General features: G+C 50.5%; 1 pseudogene; it reads right to left on the bottom strand.

Annotated features, from left to right (window-relative positions):
* Positions 1 to 12,314, bottom strand: part of LOC147106086 (maestro heat-like repeat-containing protein family member 1) — a 34,503-nt pseudogene that overhangs the window by 4,341 nt on the left and 17,848 nt on the right.

Below are 12,314 nucleotides of genomic sequence, written 5' to 3'. Positions count from 1 at the left end.
AGGTGGTCGACCCGTTGCATTTCTGTCCAGAACTTTGCAGGGTAGCGAGCTCCATTATCCTCCTGACGAGGAGGAGGCTACGGCTATCATCAAAGCAGTACGCAAATGGAGTCATTTTCTCGCTCGTCACCATTTCACGCTTATAACCGATCAGCGCTCCATGGCCTTTATGCTGGATAACCGGAAATGCACTAAGATCAAGAATAACAAAATACTGCTCTGGAGGATGGAATTGTCCGCCTTTGGCTACAACATACATTATCGACCCGGCAAAGAGAATATGGCCCTGGATACCCTTACGCGTGCATTCTGCTCTTCCATGTCAACTTCGGCTCTTGCGGATCTTCATACTGACTTATGCCATCCTGGCGTTACCCGTATGTTACACTTTGTGCGATCTAAAAATCTCCCATTTTCTACGGAAGACGTGAGAAAAACATGCTCCATTTGTAGAATTTGCGTGGAATTAAAACCTCAATTCTTCCGTTCATCGGATGGCTCGCTCATACATGCTACACAGCCTATGCAGCGACTCAGCATTGACTTTAAAGGGCCATTGCCTTCCTCAACGCGAAACGCCTACTTGCTTACTATGGTGGACGAATATTCACGCTTTCCCTTTGCTTTCCCCTGTTCCAATATGCTTATTTCCACAGTGATCAAATGCCTCGATCAGGTCTTTTCCCTTTGCGGTACGGCCAATTTCATCCATTCTGATCGGGGTCCTTCCTTCATGTCAAGCGAACTCAAAAGTTATCTTTCCCAACAGGGAATCGCCACAAGTAAAATGACACCGTATCATCCTATTGGAAACGGACAGGTTGAGAGATACAATGCTATCATTTGGAACGCTGTTCGGCTTGCACTGAGGTCACACAATCTACCAGACCAGTAGTGGGAAACTATGCTCCCTAACGCGTTGCATTCCATCAGGTCTCTTCTTTCTACATCCACCAAAGCTACTCCTCACGAACGATTCTTTGGGTTTCAGCGTCGCTCCACTCATGGGACGTCCCTACCATCATGGTTGGCAGCTCCCGGACCCGTGCTGCTCCGAAGATTCGTCCGATCCTCCAAGAGTGATCCCCTCATCGACAAGGTGGAACTAACAAACATCAATCTTACATACGCATATGTGCGGTACCCTGATGGCCGGGAGTCCATTGTTTCACTTCGGGATCTGGCTCCCTGTCCAACCAGTCCCACGGACCCAATCGATAGAGTGATCCGTATTAACAATGCCGATACCCTGCACTCCTCCGAGGATGACGCCCTACCCGGGATATCAAGGGATCTACCAGCTACTCCGCCGGATCAACCCGGGGAACAGAGCGCTCCCCGCGGGATGGCCACCTGAAGCCAGGACGCCGGTCAGTCACCGGCTACTGAGCAGGATGAAGCCAGCTCTGTGCCTGTGGGGACCCGCACCCGGAGTCATGATCTCGCCAGTCCCCCTCAGGTTGATCAAGGCGACACGGGCTCTGCCAGTCCACTGGTACGAACCAAGCGACCCAGGGACCAAGACATGGTCTGAGGAGACATGCCTTCCTGCCACAAGCGGAGATCCAAACGACTGCGGCTATTCGTAGTCCGACTAATTCGCTAGAAGGAAGTCGCCGGACTTCCAATCCCTCAGGCAGGAAGAATGACATGAATCTTGCCATTCATGTAGAAATTACTTCTGGAATAATACTGAGCGGCCTGCTGGTGGCGCTGTCCAGGGAGAGTATAAATACTCGGGCATGGGCCCAGCTTGCTCAGGACATTTTGTAAACAGGAACTAGTGAAGGACAACTAGACGCCCATGTTGTGAAACAGTTGATTAAAGCCTTGTTTAATACTCAGACCAAGTTTTCTTACGTCAGGCGGTCTTTGTTATGCTGTGGATATGTGGTCGGAACCTCATTTCGGGGTCAAATATGACACCAAGGTTGTGAAGTGTGGTTTAGCCTGAAACAGATGTTAGGGAGAGGGATGGAGTCAGTGACTAAGGAACAGAGTTTGTGGCGGGTCCGAAAACAATGGCTTCGGTCTTCCCAATATTTAATTGGAGAAAATTTCTACTCATCCAGTACTGAATGTTGGACAAGCAGTCTGATAATTTAGAGACCTTGGAGGGGTAGAGAGAAGTGGTAGTGAGGTAGAGCTGGGTGTCATCAGCGTACATGTGGAAACTGATGGTGTTTTCGGATGATGTCGCCGAGGGGCAACATGTAGATGAGAAATAGGAGGGGGCCAATGATAGATCCTTGGGGGATCCCAGAGGTAACAATACGGGAGCAGGAAGAGGAGCCATTGCAGGTGATTCTCTGGCTACGATTAGATAGATAAGAATGGAACCAGACGAGTGCAGTCCCACCCAGTTGGATGACGGTGGAGAGGCGTTGGAGGAGGATGGAGTGGTCAACCATGTCAAAGGTTGCAGACAAGTCGAGAAGGACAAGGAGGGATAGTTTACCTTTGTCGCAGTCACAAAGGATGTCATTTGTAACTTTGATGAGAGCCGTTTCAGTACTGTAGCAAGAGTGGAAACCTGATTGGAGGGATTCAAACATGGAGTTCCGGGAAAAATGGGCATGGATTTGGGAGGCGACAACACGTTCAAGGAATTTGGAGAGGAAAGGGAGGTTGGAGATGGGGCAGTAGTTTGCATGGACATACGGGTCAAGGTTTTTTTTTAGGAGTTGGGTGATGACGGCAGATTTGATCCTTTAATGTCTCCACATCGTTCATACACACATTGCTGCTTTCAGATGTAAGAGGCTAAACTGAGAATTCTCTCTTCTGCGATTGACCATCAGGAACAAAACCACTGACCAGACAAACATTAACACAAGAGTTGAGATGAATGAGCAGGGCACTAAATATCTGCCGGAATAATGTAGTCACCGCCTTTGCTGACTTGGGCTTAGTTATCATCTCGTGCAGCCCACAGATGGCAGCCAGGGATTCAAGGGTCGAAAACTGTGTTGCGTTCTCACTGACGGGACAGGTTCTGCTTATCACAAATTATAACCGCTTGTTCAGTGTGTCCAGCAGCTATTGGTGGCACATTCTGTGTCTTTGGCCAGTGATTTCCACACATCACTGTCATACTTGTCTAAAGGGACAGGGTAGGTGAGGAGACAGGACACAACCGTTGCTCTGTTGTGTGAGGCCAGTATGGCGATACTCCATAGAACCGAAAGCTTCACCTCCTCATAAGGAACTGACTGCAATTGAACACTCAATACGTCAAGTATCTCTGAGACCTGGTCCCAAAGTTCACTGCCATGTCTTTTAATGATGATTTGCATGAGCACAGCGGCTGCACTGAAACAGCTGAGCTGGGGTGTTGGCCAGACAGCCCTTTGAAGACCATGAAGGGCAAGTTGCCCAGCTTGTCATGGGGCAAACACTTGGAAATGATCTCTGTGATCTCGCAGCATGTTTAAAAGAGGACTGAAGTGTCAGGGTTAACTAACTGTTCTCTGACTGCTCTCAGAACCTCCAACTGCTCCTTTTGCTGATCCAGATTGGTACCTTCATACGATAACTGAATGGATAGGATGATGTACAACGTGTCCAGGGCTATCTGTCAATCGGGAAGCGATGGGTCTGCACAGCGCGGCATCAGTCATCCCCATGTTATTTCCAGGCACTACATTATAAACATTGAGCTTCTCCCAGTAAAATCTCAGAAGCTCTAAGGTCATGTCCATGGCTCTCTCTCGTTCATGAGCTTTTGTTGAAATGGTCCAGACTTCTACCTGATTGAAAATGGCCACAAGTTCTTCAGAGGACAGGTGCTGAAGCAATAATTGCTTCAGAAGCTCTTGCAGGGAACTCATGGTTTGGGTATAAAGTGTTGACGCCTCTTTTGTGTTACCATTCGTGTCATAGAGTCATAGTCATAGAGTCATAACGGCACAGAAGGGGGCCATTCAGCCCATCGAGTCCGTGCCGGCTCTCTGTAGAGCAATCCAGTCAGTCCCATTCCCCCGCTCTATCCCCGTAGCCCTGCAAGTTTATTTCCCTAAAGTGCCTATCCAGTCTCCCCTTGAAAACATTCAGTGTGTCCGCTTCTACCACTTCTGTCGGCAGCGAGTTCCAGGTCATCACCACTCGCTGCGTAAAAATGTTTTTCCTCACATCCCCCCTGTACCTGTATCTCTTACCTAAAACCTTAAATCTGTGTCCCCAAGTCCTTGTACCATCAACTAGTGGGAACAGCCTTTCCTCGTCTAGCCTATCCAAACCCATCATAATCTTGTACACCTCTTTCAAATCACCCAACCTCCTTTGCTCTAATGAAAACAAATCCAGCTTCTCCAACCTGTCCGTGTAGCTAAGATCCCCCATCCCCGGAACCAATCTGGTAAATCTCCTCTGCACCCTCTCAAGGGCTTTCACATCCTTCCTAAAGTGTGGTGTTTTTGTCATTGTCCAGTTCTGAAGGTAACAAGCTGAAAGTACTGGTCAGGCAGGTTTGAATCAATTGGCAGGCATCAGTTTGTTTTGATTCAGTGTGTAGTTGTTTGAGATGCATGCAGGCGTTCATGGCTAACTGTCGAACAGGGCTCTGCAGCAGCTCTGGTGGCTCGGCTTTGACAAGATCCTGCATGTATGTCAGCAGCTCCCTGTTTCTGATAAAGTTGAGGGGAGCTCTCTGGTGATTTGAATGTAGGGATCTGGCTATCAGAGTCACAGGGCTGGATTTTCATTCAGAAGTCGGGAAGGAGGCAGGACTACAACTTTCGGGTTGTAGTCCCGCCTCCATCGAGATGTGGCCAATCCACGCGATTTTCACTTGATTGACCTTGTTGAGCCCGCCCAGCGGGCTCAGCAGGCCAATTAAGGGCCACCCGGCAACAGGTGACATCACAGACTGAAATTTCATCTGTCAAGACGCGTTGACAGATGAAATATCAGTGTTTCACAGCTGCTTGAAGCTGTCAAACACTGACAGTCTTACTTCTAACCTGAGTCCTTCTACGCAGACTCAGTTAGAAATCTCGCCGGCACTGAAAGCTGCAGGCTGTCACTTTTCAGTGCCGGCTGAATGATGGACTCCCGGAGCCTAGAGGAAGGAAGGCTGTAGTGGTAAGTACAGGTAATTTAAACTTCTTTACACACTTTAGACACACCAAACACACTTACCTTTGCACTCATGCACCCATCACTCACCTGAACACCGACATCTCGACCCCTCCAAGTCCTTCAACCTGACGGCCCGACTCCTCTAACCTGGCGTGGTTTGGCGCCATGGGGAATCCCAAATGACAACCTTCAAAATAGGGATTAGGCTAAAAACTGCCTGTTAACTACCTGTTAACAGGCAGTTAATTGTCATTAATCCCTTCCCACCTCGGGTCGGCGGGTCCCAGTGTGGGACGGGTACCCGCCTCCTTTGAAACTTACATGGAGGCGGGTTTTGGGCAGGATGGTGTCGGGACCCCCGAATTCGGGATCTTAGCCTCCCGCACGCCTAAAAGCCCGCCTCACGGCACACGGAAAATCAACCCCACAGTCTATATTAGGCTGAGCTTTATTGTGAGATCCCTGGATTCAGTCTTTTTCCCCTGCCCACTTGTAATGAATTGGTTAACAGCTGGCAGAATGTGGGTCTCGATTGTGGACAGCACTAGTTCCTCAGGTGCGTAGAATGCCATGTTCCCATAACACAGAACCAGTGTGCTCTTGGCTTTATCCAAAGCCACATTAGGCTTGACCCTAAGAATATTCAAGGAACTTTCAGTTTTTAAAAATTTGTTGGAGTTAGCAAACTCCTCCAGGCTACTGAGGGCAGTGTTTCCTGTAAGGTGTGTGGCCATGCTCCAGGGAACCCGGCTTGCCAGCATTCCATGCGCGGTATTTTAATGGCCCCCGCAGCCCCTTAAAGGTGTCGGGCAGGGCCAAAAAATATGACAGTGAACATAGACTGAGGATATCATCAAAGTGTGTCATGGCACAGAAACCAATGGTGACGGCTGCTCCCTCTCTCTCCGCACTCTCACTGTGCTGCACACTCGGTAGCATTTGGTAAAGCTCCTCCTTTATTTTCTTTATGCAGGTCTGACGGAGCACTATCCCAAGAGATTTATAAAGAAAGCCCTTTTCTTGTGGGGAAAGATGGTTGGTGTCAATCTGCTTATGTATTTCATCAGCGAGCTGACATGTCCATTCCTCGTCATCAATGGTATTGAGAGTTCTGGACAAGACCAGCAATAATTTCTCCTCCCATTGCCATTGGGCCAGAGACTCCTTTGAATTCTTCAGTAATTGGTCAATCAATGATGGAAGCTCCTCTTCCCATCCCCTCACTGTTGCCGGGTGGATATTGAGGCTTAGGACGTGCATTAGTCTCAGTGCCGCAGCCTCCTCGGCTTCCTCCCTGATGTGGGCAACAAGACACGACGAGGAGACGGCTCAGCAGTGCTTGGGCTTTAGGGAGATTGGCACCTTCATTCTAAGTGAGGAAAAACCTTTCACTGCCGGCTTGAAGTTTCTTTTTTCCAAGATGTGATGAACAATTGCAGATTATTGTTAAAGTCTTGGTGGTCATACTGGTTCGATGAGAATGACCAGGAGATCCAGGAGCTAGTAAGCCGCAAGCGCAAGTCATTCCTGATCGGAAACAGCAACAGAACTCGAGAGCAAGAAAGCAGCTCTACAGAAGCCTGAAGGCCGAGGTCCAACAAAAAACTTGCGACCTAAAGAACAGATGGTGGGTGGAGAAAGCGCAGGAGATCCAGCAGCTAGCCGACAACCACGACGTGCATGGATTCTTTAGCGCAGTCAAGACCATCTACGGCCCAAGCACCCAAGCCCCTTCCCCACTGTGGGCCAAGAACGGAGAGGTACTCATCAAGGACAGAGAGGCAGTTAGTGCTCGCTGGAAGGAGCACTTCAAAGATCTCCTTAACCACGACTCTGTCTTCGACACGAGTGTCCTCAACTCCATCCCACAGCATGCTACCCGTTATCATCTTAGCACAACCCCAGCCCGGCATGAGGTTGAAAAGGCCATCCGACAACTGAAGAACAACAAGGCCTCAGGAGCAGATGGAATCCCCGCCGAGGCACTAAAGCATGGCAGAGAAGCACTACTGGCGCGAATTCATGAACTAATTTCTCTTATCTGGAAGGAGGAGAGCATGCCAGGGGATCTCAGAGATGCCGTAATTGTGACCATCTTCAAGAAAGATGACAAGTCCGATTGCGGTAATTACAGAGGAGTTTCCCTGCTGTCTGCCACAGGGAAAGTCATCGCAAGAATCCTCCTCAATCGCCTTCTCCCAGTGGCCGAAGAGCTCCTCCCAGAGTCGCAATGCAGATTCCGCCCACTAAAGGGCACAATGGACATGATCTTCACCGCACGTCAATTACAAGAGAAATGCAGGGAACAGCACCAACTGTTGTACATGGCCTTCTTTGCTCTCACAAAGGCCTTCGACTCTGTCAACCGTGAGGGATTATGGAGTGTCCTCCTCAAATTCGGCTGCCCTCAAAAGTTTGTCACTATCCTCCGCCTGCTTCACGACCACATGCAAGCAGTGATCCTGACCAACAGTTCCACTACAGACCTAATTCACGTATGAACCGGGGTCAAGCAAGGCTGTGTCATCGCACCAACGCTCTTCTCGATCTTCCTTGCTGCAATGCTCCATCTCAAGCTCAGTAAGCTCCCCACTGGAGTGGAGCTAATTTACAGAACAAATGGGAAACTTTTCAACCTCCGTCGCCTCCATTCCAGATCCAAGGCCATCCCATCCTCTGTCGTCGAATTACAGTATGCAGACGATGCTTGCGTCTGCGCTCACTCAGAGGTCGAACTGCAAACCATTGTCAACACCTTCACCGAAGCGTACGAGAGCATGGGCCTTACACTAAACATCCGTAGGACAAAGGTCCTCTACCAACCTGCCCCCGCCACACAGTACTGCCCCCCCGATTATCAAAATCCACGACAAGGCCTTGGACAACATGGACCACTTTCCATACCTCGGGAGCCTACTGTCAACAAGGGCAGACATCGTCGACGAAGTCCAACACCGCCTTCAGTGTGCCAGTGCAGCCTTCGGTCGCCTGAGGAAGAGAGTGTTTGAAGACCAGGACCTCAAACCCAGCACCAAGCTCATGGTCTACAGAGCAGCAGTGATACCCGCCCTGCTATATGCCTCAGAGACATGGACCATGTACAGCAGGCACCTCAAAGCACTGGAGAGGTATCACCAACGCTACCTCCGCAAGATCCTGCAAATCCATTGGCAGGATAGGCGCACTAACGTCAGTGTTCTTGCTCAGGCCAACATCCCCAGCATCGAAGCTTTGACCACGCTCGATCAGCTCCGATGGATGGGTCACATTGTCCGCATGCCCGATACGAGACTCCCAAAACAAGCGCTCTACTCGGAGCTCCTGCATGGCAAGAGAGCCCCAGGTGGGCAGAGGAAACGCTTCAAGGACACCCTCAAAGCCCCCTTGAAAAAGTGTAACATCCCCACCGACACCTGGGAATCCCTGGCCCAAGACCGCACAAAGTGGAGGAGACGTATCCGGGAAGGCACCGAACACCTAGAGTGTCTTTGCCGGGAGCAAGCGGAAGCCAAGCGCAGGCAGCACAAGGAGCGCATGTCAACCCAAGCACCCCACCCACCTGTCCCTTCAACCACCGTCTGCCCCACCTGTGACAGAGACTGTAGGTCCCGCATTGGACTAATCAGTCACCTGCGAACTCATTTTTAATGTGGAAGCAAGTCATCCTCGGTTCCGAGGGACTGCCTAAGAAGATAGTGACAAACTCCAGTAAGAATGGCCAAACGACATCCTCCCTCTTCACTGCAGTTGTGATCACACACATCACTGTTTCACATATTGTGACTAATTCTTCATCTGTTACCTGCTCTGGCTAATGATTGGGTGGTACCAGGGTCCTTGAACCAACGGGTGCAGCACACTGTTGAATGGTGAATTGCACCACTGCCTTTCCTCCCTCGGGCTCAAGGTAACCTTTGCTGGGCCATGAGACATATTACCTGGGCAAATAACTTCATCTCCTGTTTGCTGCTCTTGTCCAGGAGCACTGGTTTTAAGGCGGCCACAATCTGAGCCTTCTTCCTCTCAAAATGTGAGGAGACTGATACGATGAGGCGCCTCAGTACATTGAGTGTTCCTACTCTTGTTTGTTGGTCAGCATTCTCTAACTGCGATAGAAGAAATTCGACTATTGAGTCTGAATAAGCTGGGGCCAGAACTCTAAAACAGCAAAGGATCTTATTGCGTTTCTTCACAGCAAGATGGTTATTAGACCCCACCGAAACACATATCTGCTGGTGGAGACGTTTAAGCAGGTTGTCCATCTGTGTTTTCAGCCCCAGATTGTTCAGCTGGAATTTTTACGTATGAGGCGAGTCGGGTGCAGGGGGGGGTTGCGTAGTGGGTCGGCCTGATGCAGCACTCAGCACCACACTGTCCACCTTGTCTTCAACTGAATTAGATCAATTGGGGTTAGGCCTGTGGGTTTCCCGGCCAATTAAATGGAGCGGGTCTGATGACATCATCGATGACTCGCCTCGAGCTCAGATATTTAAAGGGACCTTCCACACATCACATTTGAAGGTTGTTGGAGGAGGAACACAGCTCTTTGGCAGAGGTGGTGTTCAGAAAGTAAAGATTTTCCATCTGAGGCTGCAGGGAAGCATGCAGTCCCAGCGGCAGAAGGCAGCGCCCAGATTCTCTGACTACTCCCTGGAAGTCCTGCTTCAGGGAGTTCAAGCACGCAGGGATACCCTGTTCCCTGGGGATGGGTGCAAGAGACCTTCCAGTGAGCCCAAGAGGGAATGGTTGGAGATTGCAGAGGTCAGCAGCAGGGATGTAGTAAGGCAGTCCTGGATCCAGTGCCGCAAAAGATTTAATGATCTCATGAGGTCAGGAAAGATGAGTGCAATGCGACATTCAATTACATCCTGATGTGCCTGTCACCCCAATCCCATCACTCTGCCTTCCCAAGCTGACTCCTGCACATCAATTCTCACACCAACCTACCTTGCAAGGTCCACCCATCCCTCTCTATGCACCTACTCACATCTCCATCTAACTAACCACCACCGACACTCACCCTCATCCTAATGCAATCATAGGAAGTAACGCCACAGGAGGAGGCCATTTGGCAATGTCACGCACTCCCTCATAGTCACCCTCTACAACTGTAGCCATCTATTCCTTACACTCAATCCATCATTCTCACTCAAAGTTCTCTTCTTTCCCTCCTTGCAGGAGAAGAGAGCCCAGAACAACAGGGAGAGGCAATGAACTGGAGGTGGCCCATCAATTTACACAAACTTGACTCCAGCAGAGGAGGAGGAGCTGCAAATCACTGGAGTTGCAGAGCTGATGGCAGTGGGAGACAGAGGGAGGGGGACCTCCCAGCAACCTGGTGACAGAATTAAGTATCATACAGCCACATGGCAAACAACAGTCACTCATGGTACTTGATGTCAGCAGCCAGTGAAATGTCATCATGTGCTTAATGGTAACGTCGCGTATTCTTATCATTACATTTCTAATTCACGTCTTTGCTCTCCCACAGGTCCATCAAATGCCCCCCACCCCCACAGTCCAGCTGGAGGAGGAAGACAACTCCTCAAAGGAAGCTCCAGCCTCTGAGGGTGCAGCGTCACCAGACCCATGCTCACCTAGCACCAGTGCAGATACGTACACCTCGGTGGGTCCAGTGAGATATAGAGTAATGTTGTCACCTGGTGTCTCACAGATCACAAGTGAGCAAGAGCAGATGAAGGAGACAGGGACAGTAGTGGAGAGTCCTTGCTGGAGGGTGCAGGATGCTCCCAGCTCTGCTCAGCTGCATGCAGATGCTGAACCTCGGGGGCCGTCGAGAAAGAGGGTGATCTTGGAGGTGCAGCAACATTTGCTCGAGGCTCTGGCAGCTTTCGCAGCCATGACGTGTGCGACTGTACAGAGAATGGAGGAGTCCATCTCCAACATGAGCACCACCATCTCGCAGGCGATGGTGATGTGCTGTTCCACGGAAAGGATGGCCACCTGCATGGAGCAGCTTGCTGTGAACAACAGATTGCAGACTCTCATTGACCTAATCTCGAGGAGGGATACCAACATAGACTGGGGCATTCATTGCCCCACTGATGTGCAGCAAGGTGCTCTCCAGCTCCTTGTGAGCAGGGAAGTGCGAGTGGCTCATGAGAGAGATGATGGTGAGAGGGGACATGGAAGTGGGGGCTCTGCTCAAAGCAATCCCACTTCTCCCCGGCCCTCCTAGGCAGCAATGTGTGCCACTGCTGGTGCCATCTACACTTCAGTTTTCTCCACCTCCTCCTCCTCCAAAGAGGCTGTGTGCTCTGTACCTTGCTCCTCCTGCAGCTCCCATTCTCGCTGCTGTGCTATGTTGTGCAGCGCGCAGCAAACAATGATAATTCTGGAGACCCTGGCTGGTGCGTACTGAAGGGCTCCTCCAGATCTGTCAAGGCATCTGAAGCGCATCTTCAGCATGCTGATTGCTTGCTCTATGACACATCTGGTGGACATGTGACTGTCATTATACTGCTCCTCGGCCTCATTGCTTGGCCTCCTCAATGGTTCAATCAACCACATCTTCAGTGGATAGCCCTTGGCTCCAAGCAGCCAGCCGCTAAGTCTGTTTGGAGGTGCGAAGAGCTGAGGGAGTGTGGACTGGCTCAGCACGAAAGAGTCATGACAGCTGCATGATGATCTTTTTATGGTTGCAGATGAGCTGCACATTGAGGGAGTGGAAGCCGGTGTGGTTCACAAACACTCCTGGGTGATGTGGGGGTGCCCTGATGTCCACATGTTTGCAGTCGATGACGCCCTGCAACTGCGGGGAACCAGCCAGAGCCGCAAAGCCGAGCGTTCGCTCAGTAACACTGGCTTCATCAGTGGCAAAGTTTATATAAGTGGCTGACTCGTGAAACATGGCATTGTCGCCTGGGTGATGCATCTGTGGGCGGCCGACTGTGAGATACTGCAAATGTCTGCTGCAGATCCCTGGAAGGAGCCTGAAGTAAAGAAGTTGAGGGCGGTGGTGACTTTGACAGCCACTGGTAAGGCATGTCCACAAGATCCTCTGGGTAGCAGGTCTTGTTTCAGCAAGCTACAAATATCTGCGACAAGCTGGCGCGATAGCCTGAGCCTCCTTTGGCACTGCTGCTCAGTCATGTCCAGAAAGCTCATCCTCTGCCTGTATACCCATAGAAACATAGAAACATAGAAGACAGGAGCAGGAATAGGCCATTCGGCCCCTCACGCCTGCTCCGCCATTCAATGCGATCATGGCTGAT

The sequence above is a fragment of the Somniosus microcephalus genome, chromosome 16 (assembly GCF_052327205.1).
Source record: "Somniosus microcephalus isolate GS21.2 chromosome 16, FLI_Smic_1.0, whole genome shotgun sequence".
Taxonomy (NCBI): domain Eukaryota; kingdom Metazoa; phylum Chordata; class Chondrichthyes; order Squaliformes; family Somniosidae; genus Somniosus; species Somniosus microcephalus.
Note: the sequence above shows the minus strand (reverse complement) of the source record. Positions and strands in the feature narration are given on the sequence as shown.